Here is a 15,014-nt window from a genome sequence, read left to right as displayed (position 1 = left end):
ACATGAGGTTTAGAAAATATAATATACAATAAGTAAATCAAATAATGCTCCTGCATTACAAAATTACAAAATAATATTAATTTACACTGGATGCATGTACCTCTAATAATATAATAATATGACAGTATATAATGTATAATATAGTGTAATAATATAATATAATGCTTCATCACCCCTGAGACCCTACAGAACATGAGATTCATAAAATAAAATAAAATAAAAAAAGCTCCATCACCTGAGACCCTAAAGAACATGAGATTTAGAAAATACAAAATAAAATAAAATGAAAAATAAAAAATAAAAAATGACCCTATAGAACATGAGATTTAGAAAATATAAAATAAAATAAAAAAAAAATAATGCTCCATCACCCGAGACCCTATAGAACATGAGATTTAGAAAATATAAAATAAAAAAATAATGCTCCATCACCCGAGACCCTATTGAACATGAGATTTAGAAAATATTAAATTAAAACAAAATAAAAAAATAAAATAAAATAAAATAGAACATGAGATTTAGAAAATATAAAATAAAAAATAATGCCCATCACCCGAGACCCTATAGAACATGAGATTTAGAAAATATAAAATAAAATAAAATGAAAAATAAAAAAAGTTCCATCACCCCTGAGACCCTATAGAACATGAGATTCATAAAATAAAATAAAATACAAAAAGCTCCATCACCCCTGAGACCCTATAGAACATGAGATTTAGAAAATATAAAATAAAAACAAAATAAAAAAATAAAATAAAATAATGCTCTATTACCCCTGAGACCCTATAGAACATGAGATTTAGAAAATATAAAATAAAATAAAAAAATAATGCTCCATCACCCGAGACCCTACAGAATATGAGATTTAGAAAATATAAAATTAAAACAAAATAAAAAATAAAATAAAATAATGCTCTATTACCCCTGAGACCCTATAGAACAAGAGATTTAGAAAATATAAAATAAAATAAAAAACAAATAAAAAAACAATGGTCCATTACCCCTGAGACCCTATAGAACATGAGATTTAAAAAATATAGTATAAAATAAACAACAACAATAATAATAACAACAATAATAATAATAATGCTCCTGCACACCTAAAATGGTATAGAACATAAGATTTAGAAAATAATAATATAATATAATATAATATAATATAATTATGATATTACAAAATAATATTAATTGACACTGGATGCATGCATCTCTAGTAAAATAAAAAACGTCTTATTAACAGATGATCAGCAAGAAACAATGCATTATTTTTAAGAATTAGAGACAATTTAACAAATTACTGTAAAGAATTATCTACAATATATGTCAAAAACCGATAATATTGGATATGTATGCATATTTAATGTATAAAATAAACCTAAACCAAGTGCAGTGGAAATATCAACCTAGTGGTAAGTCTTCGTTGAACAATAAAATTGATAATGAAAATCTCTCTCTCTCTCTCTCTCTAATGGTGTGTTCATTCAGTTTAGTGTTGATTGTAACGACCTATTCTGTTAGGAAAGACTAAGGTGGGCTGAAAGACTGTGTAGTCAAGCATGTCAGAACAAATTAAATATGCTGAAAGATAAGTCTGCTGCCAATATTCAGCATAGTGAGGGTACCATGTACTGTACATCACAGCAGTGGAAAAGGATTCAATAAATATTTTTTTAATTTAAATGATATTTCCACAATAATAAAACCTTGTAGAAATGATTGTAAATGTATTAAATCAACAGAAAAAAAAAAAAAAAAAAAAAAAAATAGAAAGCCAGACATTGTTTCAAATCATTTTTCTTTGCCAGTACGCAAATATTAACCAGATGCAGCGAGTGTAACAGAACACACCACTAGATGGTGCAATAAGACAATGGAACACTAACCTGGGGAGTCTATCTAACAATGACAGCTGTTAATAAACTGTTTTTTCATTTTTTCCTCCTTTTGAGTGTTTATTCCTAAATCTTTATACAGTAATAACCACTGTATAGCGATGCACAATAACATTTCTGGTCACTATTTTCCTTTCAAACTATACATTTTGCATTTCATAAAGCTGTGGATGAATGCAAACAGAAGCGAAGATATATTATCCGTCAAACTCAGACTTTTAAAACACAAACACGCACAAAGTACGTACAGTCTATCACAAAGTGAAAACTGTGACTATACGCTTTCACCACTAGATGTCTCTCCCACTCACACAATAGATTTTGATCTTTCATTTCCAAGTTTAATTCAAGTCGAGGACAAAAACACAGGATTACTGGAGAAACAAATGAAAACAAACTGCTGCTGTAATTAAATCATATTATTATTCCATTCTTGCGAGTTAAAAGACAGAGCCAGATAATAGATGTAATATGCTGTGAAGCAGTTTCATCATGTAATGGAGAATAGAAACAAATTCCTCTCCTTTGTGTTTTTGATGAAAGGAACATGGAAGTAAACAACCATGACACGTTTTCCTAGACGAGAGGTTAGAGTTTTTATAATTGAAAGAGGAAGATAATTGAAAGCGGGCTATTTAATATTCAGGACCTGTATTGTATCCCACTGTTGTCCTTGTTAGTGGCTGATGAAGCACAACAGATATGAAGACGCACTTCTGCTAAGCTCTGTTTCGTGTGCGTGAAGGCCTGAGGCTGTTCGTATTGCTCTCTGAATCCCCATTAAGAGCCAAATGTTGTTCAGTAGTACTCTGACACAACAGCTATTCACCTAATGGACAATCAAAGCAAAATAAGCAACCTGTTACACAAGATAAGAAGACTTTTGCCCTTGTAGAACTGTGAAAATGTCTTAATTTAACATGAAACTACACTGTATAAAAGCTAAACAAGTTTCAAAGACTATTAAAGGGACAGTTCATCAAAAATAAAAACTCTCTTGATTTGCTCACCTTTTTGTATGATTTTTTTCTGCAGAACATAAAATAAGACATATTGAACACTGTTGGAAACTAAACACATATTGTTTTAATATCTTCTTTATGTTCCAAAGAAGAAAGTAAATCATACAGTTTTGGAATTAAATGAGGTTGAGTAGATAACAGAATTTTCATTTTCAGGTGAACTATGCTTTTAATAAAAACATCCACAGTGCTTTTTTTTCTCATTTTTCTTGGGTAGAATCATTGTTCTAAAGTAGTTTTCCTATAAGAATTGTTTTAGCTATTATTAGAAGGACAGTTTATGCAAAAATTATTCATTCTCATATTGTTGCGAACTTTAAGACTTTATTTTTTGTGTGTGTTTCTGTGAAACACAAAAGGCGATATTTTCAATGACATACAGCATCATACACTACTACCAGTCAAAAGTTTTTGAACAGTAAGATTTTTAATGTTTTTAATGAAGTCTCTTCTGCTCACCAAGCCTGCATTTATTTGATACAAAGCGCAGCAAAAACAGTAAAATTGTGAAATATTTTTACTATTTAAAATAACAGTTTTCTATTTGAATATATTTTAAAATGTAATTTATTCCTGTGATCAAAGCTACATTTTTAGTATCATTACTCCAGTCTTCAGTGTCACATGATCCTTTAGAAATCATTCTAATATGCTGATTTGCTGTTCAAGAAACATTTATTTATTTATTTATTATTAATTTCATTAATATTTAAAACAGTTGAGTAATTTTTTCAGGATTCTTGGATGAACAGAAAGATCCAAAAATCAGCATTGATCTGAAATGGAGTCAGTATAATTATTTATTTATTTCGGAACGAAATTACAGAAACTAATATTTTTATTTATCATCAGTTTTGATCCTTGGTAAAGACATTTACAATGTTACAAATGATTTCCATTTCAGATAAATAGTGTTCTTCTGAACTTTCTATTCAACAAAAAACCTAAAGAAATTCTACTCAGCTGTTTTCAACATAATAATAATAATAATATTTTTTTGTTTGTTTGTTTTTGAGCAGCAAATCAGAATATTAGAATGATTTCTGAAGGATCATGTGACTGGAGTGATGATGCTAAAAATTCAGCTTTGAAATCACAGGAATAAATTACATTTTAAAATATATTCAAATAGAAAACAGTTATTTTAAATAGTAAAAATATAAAAAAAAAAAAAAAATCTGTTTTTGCTGTACTTTGAAAAACCCCCATTAAAAATTGTACACCATTCATCTTGTTACATGACTATGGACATAAAATACTAATTCAAGTTCCTATATTGTCCTATAATTTACAATTGGTCTTAAAACATTCACTACAAAAAAATAAAAAATAAATAAATCAATTTCAGCGTATAAAACAACCAGCCAAGCATAAATAAATAAATAAATAAAGTATTAAAATGGTATTAAGAAACTTCCGACAACTGAATACTGCTTGACTGAAATTGCAGGAGATATTTGAGTACATTTTGAGGGAACAATGAAAGAAGACAGTCTTGTAAAGCAGAGCGAGAGGTGGATACCTGGGGAGCGTGATGCTCCATCTGTCTTATCATATTTAAGGACTAAATCTCTGGGGCAGCTCGAGCAGACTTGATTTATAATGTGTCATACATCCTGACGAGTTCGCCGGGCATAGCATCTATGAGCAGCAGCGTGTGTTTGTGTGATTCTGTCACTTTGGCGGAGCCCATGAGGCTATGCAAACCTGCTGCTCGTTTGTGCCATTTCACTCTCGAATTATCTGGGCAAATCTCTATATAGTGATAGCACAAATAGAGGTTACTGTAAAGGAATCTGTCATCCTGCATTTATCTTTTTACGGTTTTGTCACACGTCCAATTTCCTAGTTCATGGCTATGTAGCATTACATACAGACTTAATGTATTGATGGGAAAAAACATCATTTTCTCTCACTCGCTCCTCTTGAGCTGTGATGTGGGCTGGCGGCTCATTCTGAGCATTTAACAGTTTGAGTGGCTCCACAAGGATCCAATTATACACACATATTAAGCCATACAGCGGAGTGTTTAATGGCATAAATGCTAAGGCGTATTTTTCAATCCTGTTAAAATTACGACCATATCAGGTGTTGGGTGTTTTGCAGCAAGAGATATCACAAATGAGATTGCTTTACAGTAATATCTTAGTTGTTGCTTCTTAGACAGCACTGAGATTAAATGAATAGTTCACCCAAAACTGAAAATCTGTGGAAAATGTGCTCCCACTCATCTGAGATGTAGATGAATTTGTTTCTTAAAGGATTAGTTCACTTCCAGGATAAAAATTTCCTGATAATTTACTCACCCCCACGCCATCCAAGATGTTCATGTCTTTATTTCTTCAGGCGAAAAGAATTAAGGTTTTTGAGAAAAACCTTCACAGAGTGGACTTCAATGGGAGCCATTGGGTTGACGGTCCAAATTGCAGTTTCAATGCAGCTTCAAAGGGATCTACACGATCCCAGCTGAGGAATAATGGTCTTATCTAGCGAAACGATCGGTTATAAATTTATATCCTTTTTAACCACAGATGCTTGTCTTGCCATAGCTCGACTTCATACATAAGGTCACACGTGACATAGGCTGAAGAACCAACCCAGTGTTACCAACCGAACATGCAAAGAAAGTCGATGTTGGATAATTCTGATGTTGGAAGAGAAGATAAGAGTTTTTTCGCCCTACCCTACCTTTTTAAAGCGAAGTACACAGGCGAAGAACTAACCAAGCATGACCTTTCCAACGTGATTATGTAATGCGTGAAGATGCAGATACGCAACGTAGAGCTAGTGCAAGACAAACATTTGTGGTTAAAAAGTATATACAGTTTAAAATGATTAATCGGTTTGCTAGATAAGACCCGTATTCCTCGGCTGGGATTGTGTAGAGCCCTTTGAAGCTGAACTGAAACTGCGATTTGGACCTTCAACCCACTGATCCCCATTGAAGTCCACTATATGGAGAAAAATCCTGGAATGTTTTCCTCAAAAACCTTCATTTCTTTTGGACTGTATAAGACATGAACATTCTGGATGACATGGGGTAAATTCTAAGAATTTATTTATTCTGGATGTGAACTAATCTTTTAATCAGAACAGATTTGGAGAAACATAGCATTACATCACCAATAGATGCTCTGCAGTGAATGGGTGCCATCAGCATGTCCAAACACTTGATAACAACATCATAATAATTCACAAGTAATCGTTATGACTCTTCCCTCTTCAAAATTTCAGCAATTATTCATGTTTTGGTGAACTAACTGTAGAGTAAAGGGAGGCCTAGAAACACCGGAGTCGTTTCAGATGAGATCTCATCAACTGTGATTTGGCAAAATATTAAATTATGCATTGAAAAGTCAGCAAGCTCCATATGAACTCATATGATCATTTGGTTTAGGAATAATTTCATTACAAATTGCTTGAGTCATGTTAACCACATTCATTTTATAGCCGTATACCTACTTAAAGTACAGTATGTCAACAACTGCCACATTTTCTATTTTTATTAGAACTTTAACAGAAATATTAGACACAGTATAATGAGAGCTCAATATGAACTAAAAATATGATGCTGCTTGTCGTGAATTAATAATTTGTAAAGCACATGATGTTCCAAAAAAAGGTTTGTTTTAATATCTTTTATCAAAATGTTCTTGCTCTGCCTCTGACATAACTTTGCTGTTTTACTTCTTATTTTTCATGAACGAATTAGTTCCTAGTGAATGAAGTCACTCCCACCCTGCATTTATTCTTATTTAATAAATATATATATTATGGAATTAAAATGGTTGTGAATGCCGTTTCATGTTTCAACTTTTGGCAATACAATAAACAACATTTAAGCATTAACATATCCTCTGAGAGGACTGATGGTTTTTCAGTCACACTTTTTATCAGACATTAGACAATAATCAAAATGAATGCACGGTGAATATTGTTCAAAGAGATAAAATAAGATAAAAAGGCATAATATGCATGCAAATGCATGAGTGTATAGTGGTGGGAGTAATGGAGAAATTGAAAGGAGGACAGAGTGAGATGTGAAAATTGCCCGGCCTGATCACTAATGGTGAGAAAGCTAATGGACTGATGGACTAAACTGCAGGTGGGTCAGAACCACAGGCAGATTAGTGGGTCAATCATACAGCACTCCCATCCACTGCACAGCAGGATTAAACAGCACTGTAAATGTGTGGCCTGTATCAAATATTACTGCCCTACGCTAATAGCTGAACATTATTATGGCCATTAAGGCAATTCAGTGTTCCCACAATGTCCAGAATCACTTCCTATGGACGCCTACTGCTACGTGATTTGTGCCTCTGATTTTCTGTGATTTTCAGAAAAACGTTAGATTTTATTATGTTAAATTCTCTATTCATTTTTAGATTGTTACATTGTGCTTCTTTAGCGGTTAATGAGATTTCAGCCTTTTATATGAAGGCATTTTCAATCTAATGCATAACTGCAGAAATGACTTTCTCTGGTTCTAGTGTAGATTCACAGCCTATGCATGAAGACATGAGTCATTTTGAAATGCATTCAAGTCTTGGACTGTAAAGGTCACCCTTCATGGCATATTAAAGTGTGATGTGTTTGCTCATTTTCAGCTGACAAAAATCTGTTCTAAGAACATTTTGCTTATTAAGTTATGAAATTGTTATTTCGGAATGTTGCGAACCAAACATTCCATTTGATCATTTTTCAAACATTTTGGGAATGTTCCCTGAACATTTGAAAAATGTTACACAAAGCCCAACAAAAACACATTGCATGAACAATGTATAAATAGTGTTTTTGTGCTAATGTTTTGAGAACATTACTATAGAACTTATAACTACTGAAAGAATGTTTGTTTATAATTTTGAGAGAACCTCACCTAAGAACTTTTCCTGTTAGATGGCTTGTTACTAATGTCTGCAATAGCACCGCTCTCAAGAATGATGCTTGAATGGCACATTAATTCATCTGACACAGAACAAGACAGCTTCAAAGATGAAACACCTGTAAATAATAGAGGAGCTACATCAATGCTAGCAATCTCACAGAGGAATACAAAGTTTTTACATAAACAATTCTAACTCTTAAATATCAACACAGCTGTTTTTAATGCATTCCGTAAGTGATGTACCGTGATTCAAATGAGCCATTGTTTAAGAACTCAAGGAGTTGTGTCAGTAAAGAGATTGAGGATGACGTCCTGCCAGTCAGGTGCACTCATGCGGAGTGATTCCCTCTGTCAGACACTCACAGGCACTCTTCCCACAGTTCAGCTCTTTGTCACCGCTCTGACTGGAGTGGGAATTTGCTGCTACAGCCGTGATGGATGACATTCTAATTGAGGATAGAGAAGGTGATGTTCAAAATAATCAGGTGGCCTCATGAGGTGACCAGATAATCAGAATAAAAAAAAATAAAAAAAAATCAGGACAGGCCAGAAATGTGGATAGTGTGCAGTGGTAGAAATAATATGCTGGGGAACTGAGTTTGAATCTTTTATGGTTTGTTTTAAGTGAATGTTTTTTATTTTAAAGGTAAATTTTTAAAGAATATAGCCTTCCTGCTTCACATTGTTTGTGTTTAAAAGGTGAATTGTTGAAAAATAGACGTATGCAGAAGAACACGTCTTCTGGTTCACCTTACTTTTCCTGTAAGAACGTAAATTTAATGTATCTGGCTTCCGGGCTCATCTGCGTCCAGCTATTTTTAGCTGTACAAATCAGCTAATTTTGCTGCTTGATATTGCAAACACATAGTGCTAAAACCGTATTGCAATTATTAGAATGGCCAAGGATCAGCAATCTCCACATAAAACTGATTGTGCAGACCAAACTATAAGTCGCAGAGACTTAAAACGTGGAGGGATGGTAGTACTCACACCGCTAACAATGTCACCAAGGCTCACCCCAATCGGCCTGACAGGGGCTCTACAGCAATCAAAAGTACGCTCATAACTCCTAAACTGTCAGTCGCAGGCTCAAGTGTCTGATGTTGTTGAAATCCTTGGCTCAAGCCAGACAACATGCATGAGCTTGGTGAAATTTTTGGGTATTTTTTGATTTTTTTGAAAAACCTACTTTTGCGAACTAGTCCTAGGTTTTTCGCCCGATTGGAACCAAACCAATGCAGATTCTCTAGAGAGTGAATATCAATAAGTTTAACTTTCGACTCGCAAAGTGACACCAAAACGTTTGAAAGGGGCAGAGCCACTTTTAATAAAATGCCCATAACTCCTGAACGGAATGAGATATTTTCGGCAAACTCAGAACACTTATATAAGAGCTCAATCTGAGGTCACATGACAAAAAACACGGAGCTTGGCCACTTGGTGGCACTATGAGAGGGAAAGAACACAAAAATGGCTATACCTACAGTACGCAAACATTTGTCCTATCAACATGAAAATTGCTGTGCATGGTCTTGGTCCAAAGTGCTACAAGTGTCTATATGGACATTTGCGTATCTCAAAAAACATAGCCGCCATTGACTGATGAAGTTTAAGCACCAATTAGACAAGGTTAATGGAGGCTGATCGGAATGAAACTTGGTGGGCATGTTTGGCTCACGGCCCCTATCGCATTTTTCAGACGATTGTATATTGCACGGATTTTCCCCAAATACACACAATATTGGTATCATATGACAGAATTGCTCATTCCAGACAACTTTGCCTCTAAAACCACTGCTGTCAATCAAATCATTTGTTAAATGATTGAGAAGATGAAAAAACCTACTTTTGCTAACAAGTTCTAGGTTTTCACTCTACTTGGGAAAAAAACACTGTAGTACAATTCTCTGCACTCTCACGGTCAATAATTATCAAAAAAAAAAAAAAAAAAAAGTTAAAATTTACCCTTTGGGAAGCTATAACGGGGTCCCTTATAAAAGGGGCCTTTCCAAATGTACCCAAAATCCTATAAAGCCTAAAGGAAAACTCAAAACTTCAAGAAACCTGGTGAGCACATGCGACAGGTGATTCTAAACAAGCATGCAAAGTTTTAAGCAGCTGGTACTATAACAGTTAAAAAGGATTCAAAAACACTGTATTTCTATGGCAAATTGAGTGGATCTGCCAAAAATAATTTTTGAAATCATTGATTTAGGTGGTTACAGGCTAACTAATGTCTTTTTTCATATGTGCTTAAATGCCTTAATGCGCCTGAACCCCGGTAATCGCTGGTTGCAGCTGTTTTCCTTCTTGTTATTTCCTTAAAGCGGCTAACGAATCAGAAGTCTCACCCATAGGCTTACTTCTGCATTGAAGAATAAGGTGGATACAGTAGCATACTGAAATGTAAGTAGTTTTTGAAACTAGTTGCTAGTTTTACTGGAACATGTTCCAGCCCACCTTTGCACGTTAATGAAAACAAATAGTTTGAGTCAGATCATTTCTAATGAATTAATCAATTGATCCAGTTCTCAAAATTGGTGTGAATGAATTATTCATGAATCAAACTGATTCCCTGGTCACCTAAATGACTCTGGTAAGAGCCTACTAAAATGAAGACATTTCATTATTAATGATTCTTGATATTACTTCTCTCTGAAATACTTGATTCTGATTTGTAAGATACTTTAATGTATCTCGTATCACACGAGAATGGCGCCATCTTGTGTCTCAAATATCAATTGTAGTGAAAATGATCTCAGTATTAGTGTATTACTGTAATACTGCTACAAGGTTCATCTTGCTACTAGGTCAGTTGGCTAATAAGCTATATTGTAATGGACTATTTTAGCGCAATTTTTAAAATGTAGCCTGCAGGTTTCATGCCAGTCACTATAATTGCATGCAAAAAAGAGACCTGCACAGCATTCAAAATTCTCCTGATTCTAGTTTCACAGAATGTCATGTGGGTTTGGAATGACATGCGGGTGAGTAAGTGATGCCAGATTATTCATTTTTTGGGTTAACTATCCTTTAAGCAAGAAAAAAATCACATCACCTCAAGGGGTTTAGAGTATTAAAAAAAACATACTGTAACTTTAGCTGCTATGTATAACAATTATTGTTGCTTTATAAATAGTCCCTAATCTATCATTTTGCCTAACATATGTTACAGACAGAAGCTCAAAATAATAAAGCTGCACTGCACAGATGGGCTTAGGTCTCTTTCTTTCACGCTCTTCTCTGTATTCGCACCTACAATAAAAGAGAGAGAGAGTTTCTTCCTGGCCGATTCAATATTGAAAGCATGAATGTGTCACTCCTTGCTATTATTGCCTGCAGTAACTGCTTTTCCGCCATGATAGGCCTGCAAATCTGAATTTAAAACTGCAGTAGTGCTAGTATAGGATGTAATACACACAGGTCCTAATAACTCATTTTGACAGAGTTGCTATATAGTATCTTTCTTTAAAAGTTCCTCAGTGTGGGCTGTGTGAGATAATGGTTCAGAATTCATGCACAGGTACAGCTAAAGATTGTGTATTGCTGTGAAGCAGCCCATTGTGAGCTTAGGAGAATGCACGCATGTGTTTGAGGCCATTTCTAACACATAATAAGACAATCAAAGCCAATAATTTTGCCTGCTTTAGGAGAATAACGAACATCCTCGTCCAAAAAGGCGAAATCCATTTGCACAGTTTCCATCTGTATTGCAACAGTCCCAAAACACATTAAAAAGTCAGATGAAGTGTACAAATTCATACTGATGCATTAAAGCACAGTCAAAATGTAAAAATAGGTACAATGCACCAGTCTCGCACAATAATGTTTCTGCTGCAGTCAGCAACTAAGAAGCTCAGCGGATCAATGAAGCTCTATTGACACCACATCTTTTTCATGTCATGAGCTATAGCTGCATGAATAATTAAACTGATCAATCTAAGCTGGGCAAGAGCTATTATCCCTATTGACTCTGACATTTCTTTATGAGCACAGTTGAGCTTTTGAATAGACGGTGAGATTGTCTCTTTCAGACAGTATGAAGAGACATAAGTTTATGTTGACAGGGCCAAAGGAAGACAACAAGAACAAGAAGAAGTTGGAAAATACAAAACTCTTTAATATGTTAAGACAATATTAGTTTGATCTCTTGTTAGAAGCAATGGAAATATTAGAATTATTATTAGTAGTAGTTCATAGTGAAAAACAAATATACTAAAATGTATTTAAAATACATTTATTTTATGCTAAGTATACTACAAATACATCTACATCTTATGTACTTGGAAAGTAAAGTACTAAAGTACTAAATTGGAACAACTAATTTTGTACCTAATGCACTTTAATTGTGTGGAAGAAGTCCAACTAAAGATATACTTAACTATATTTGATTGTGCTAAAGTGGAACTACAGCAAGTATAGTTTAGGTAAAATCACACAATCCTCATAAATAGTAAAATTGTGAAAATGTTTTAGGCTTAATATTAAGAAATGTGCATTGTGCACAAGTAGTACTCCCAAATGAAGTTTAATTACAACCAACAGTTTCAAGCGATATGTCTGTAAATATGTTAATAGACTTGAACTATGAATAGTATAAAATAAATGCATTTTAAATCTATTTTTTTTTACTAGGGGTGTTATAGCCATTTATATAAAAATTAAGGATTCATAATTATTAATAATCTTATTGTACATTAATTTGTTATTAATTTGCTGTATTATGTTTGTGTTATACTTTTTCTATTTATCAAATAAGAAGTATCACAGGATTTATGTTTTAAAATTAAATAAAAATAATTCTATTCTTGCTTTTTTTTTAACATCAAGTTACATTGCGGTGTAAACCCTAAAACTAACAATTAAATATTAATAAACACAACCAAGTGGTCTTAATTAAGTATTTTTTTGGAATCATAACTCTAATATCAAATACCTTTTTGGATTCCGTTTTTGGAATCATAACTCAAATATCTGCATTCTTTAAACTTTTTGGCTTCAGAATAATTTGAGTTTTAAATTATTAAATTATTTATTAAATTATTAATAATTTAATAAATGATCAAGAACAATGATCAACTGAGGCTGTAGGGAAAACTCATAAGTCCTTGAATATTTAATTAAGCACGGGAACTTATGGGGGCATGTAATAGTTGTTATGAAAAATTCATAGGTTTGAGCTGTTTTGACTAGTGTTGTTATAGCTCAAGCTTCAAACTGAACAAAAACACAGTTCCTTCATTTCACCTTGATTATTCAAGCAGTATTGTATTGTAGTTGTAAGCTCGACTTAAATTGTGTAGCTCAATACAATGCTGTATTTAATTGCACCTAATTAAGATGACGTGATAAGGGTCATTGCATCAAATCTGTCTCACATGACCTCACAGTGACTCTGAACTGACTCAGACAGTAACCTTGGTTATTATGGGCTGGTCAGACTGCCTCAGGTCTGTTCAGCTTGATTTCACAACTAAAGAGTAGAAAATCAATGAGCGCTAGGATGATCCGCATGGGTCAACAAGACGAACATGAGCCTGTGTACTTTATAGATCTCATTCATCTCGTTCGTTATGTCTCTCTCTTTCCACGTAATGACACACAAAATAACACATTAATTCAAGTGGATACACAAACATTTGCTTGATATAGCTCCAGTCTAGAATTATAAACTGGGGAATTTATTTATTTCTCTTGCATTGTATATATTTTATAGGCAGTCAATAGACTGTCAGTGTATTAGTGGTGGAGATTATTACATAGTTTCACCATTAGGGGGTGACAAACGACCGTCTTCATGAGTGAATCTTTAATTCATTCATTTGGTCGATTCGAAATCGTAAATCTATTTCACATGCTGTCAGATGGAGTGGCATTTACTACACAGTCGTAGTTCACTGACAACGGACATGCGCAAGTTAATGGCATCAGATTTTTTTGCACAGCCCTAGAAACAAGCCACTGTCCTGAATGAGTCATTGAATCATTTACTCAATCGATTCCTTGAAACACTGACTTGGTTTCATTTTAACTTTTTTCACTGGTGGAGCAAAAATATTAACTACCTAAGAATATTGTATCCAAAATGTACCTTACTCAATAGTGTCTTCTTGTTTATTTAACTGTTGAATAAAATCACATTTGTGGCCATCACTTTCACTTTGTTATTCTTCTTATTATTTCCCTAAAGCGGATAATTCACTGAAAACGGCTTAAGGCCCCGATATACTTCAAACTGACACGTCATTTCGAACAAAATCAGGCAGAAATGAAACTTGTCTTGAATTTGTTTAAGCAGTCTGAGAAGGCCCTGATATGATTCAATTGAAATCGACAAAAGAACTGATACTGTAAGATGTCACTTTGAACAAATTCAGGCCGAAACAAAGTTAGTTTTGAGTTAATTTCGGCAGTTTGAAAAGGCCCCGATATACTTCAAATGAAATCGAACAACGAACTGATATGACGTAATTTCGAACAAACTCAGGCTGAAACAAAGTTAGTTTTGAGTTCATTTTGGCATTTCGAAAAAAGGCTTCAATATACTTCAAACGAAATCAAATAACCAACTGATATGACGTTATTTCTAACAAATTCAGGCTGAAACGAAGTTAGTTTTAAGTTCATTTTGGTAGTTCAAAAGGCCTCGATATACATCAAATGAAATCGAAGAACAAACTGATATGACGTAATTTCTAACAAATTTAGGCTGAAATGAAGTTAGTTTTAAGTTCATTTTGGCAGTTTGAAAAGGCCTCAATATACTTCAAATGAAATCAAAGAACGAACTGATATGACGTAATTTCGAACTAAATATGGCCGAAACGAAGTTTGTTTCGAGTTTGTTTCGGCAGTTCTTCTGTGTTGGAAAATAAATCATTTTCCTGACAATATTTTAAAACTTGTTGTGTGTTTTCTATCCGGTCAATCGGCTCAGTTTGATTCATTCGGACAGTTTACTCACACACCGACGTTTCCAGCTGTTTCTCACATCGAAATAGTAGCAGGAGCCAAAATATAAGCCAAATTATAAGCCAAAATATATAACAAAACAAACCTGAAATGTCAGCGATGACGCACATCTATACTCTGACTTTACTACAGGTGAAAACATAGGTTATCAACCTTTTTCTTCCCGTAAGAGTGGGTGTGGCCATTTGTAAATGTTATGGGTCTGGTTTCCGGTCTCATCCACGTCCAGCTATTTTTAGC

Source organism: Labeo rohita, chromosome 20 (genome assembly GCF_022985175.1).
Source record: "Labeo rohita strain BAU-BD-2019 chromosome 20, IGBB_LRoh.1.0, whole genome shotgun sequence".
Classification (NCBI taxonomy): domain Eukaryota; kingdom Metazoa; phylum Chordata; class Actinopteri; order Cypriniformes; family Cyprinidae; genus Labeo; species Labeo rohita.
Note: the sequence above shows the minus strand (reverse complement) of the source record.